Below are 1,159 nucleotides of genomic sequence, written 5' to 3' on the forward strand. Positions count from 1 at the left end.
CAGGCGAAGGCTGGACCGTCTCATTTCGCAGCAGTTTTGAGCATCCTACCYGRCCCAGCAAGGATGTGGCCTCCGTGGCCCAGCTAGGCTGGGTCCTCATGAGGACCCAGCCCATGAATTGAGACACAGCCACTGAGTGGGTTCAGGTCAGGGGGGGCTGTGATTCAAAATGTCTGCCAGGTGTCTGAGGATGAAAGAGAGGAGAGCAGGTTTAATGTTCTGCTACATATCTGTTTACATTACCTGCTAACTTGTACCAGTTTTTGCTGCTCCTGCTCGGAAATCTAGATCCTCTTATGCTAATCCTCAGAATTAATCAAGGAATCAGTGGCAGCCATTTACAGCAGCTTTGAATAATCAGAGAGAATGAGCTGAGGGCAGATGAGGACAGAGATCCAAGATACTGAAGTAAGTTTACACCACAGGGTCAACCAACAAAACTGTAGCTAAAAGATCAAATAAAAAGACCACCAGCTAAAAAACTACATTATAAAAACATTACAGTTAGCAACATACAGTTAGCAAAACAGCAGGTAAAAGTTAAAACCAACAAAACTGTAGTTAAATGCTTAAAATATCAAAAATTGTTACTAAAAGCTAAAATGAGCACAACAGTAGCTAAAAACTGCAATTACAAAAACACATGCTAAATGCTATAATTAGAGCAGTAGCTAAAAATGAAAACAAGCAAAAGTATAGCTAAAAGCTAAACTGATCACATTAGCTAAAAGCTACAATCACCAAAACACATGCTAAATGCTATAATTAGCAGAGCAGTAGCTAAAAATCAAAATCAGCAAAACAGTAGCAAAAAGCTAAACAAAATAGAACAGTAGCTAAAAGCTACAATTACCAAAACACATGCTAAATGCCGTAATTAGCAGAGCAGTAGCTAAAAACCAAAACCAACAAAACTGTAGTTAAATGCTTAAAATAACAAAATTGTTACTAAAAGCTAAAATGAACACAAAACTAGCTAAAAGCTGCAATTACAAACACACATGCTAAATGCTATAATTAGCAGAGCAGTAGCTAAAAATGAAAACAAGCAAAACTGTAGCTAAAAGCTACAATTACCAAACACATGCTAAATGCTATAATTAGCAGAGCAGTAGCTAAAAATCAAAACCAGCAAAACAGTAGCAAAAAGCTAAACAAA

The sequence above is a fragment of the Austrofundulus limnaeus genome, unplaced genomic scaffold (assembly GCF_001266775.1).
Source record: "Austrofundulus limnaeus strain Quisiro unplaced genomic scaffold, Austrofundulus_limnaeus-1.0 Scaffold283, whole genome shotgun sequence".
NCBI lineage: Eukaryota > Metazoa > Chordata > Actinopteri > Cyprinodontiformes > Rivulidae > Austrofundulus > Austrofundulus limnaeus.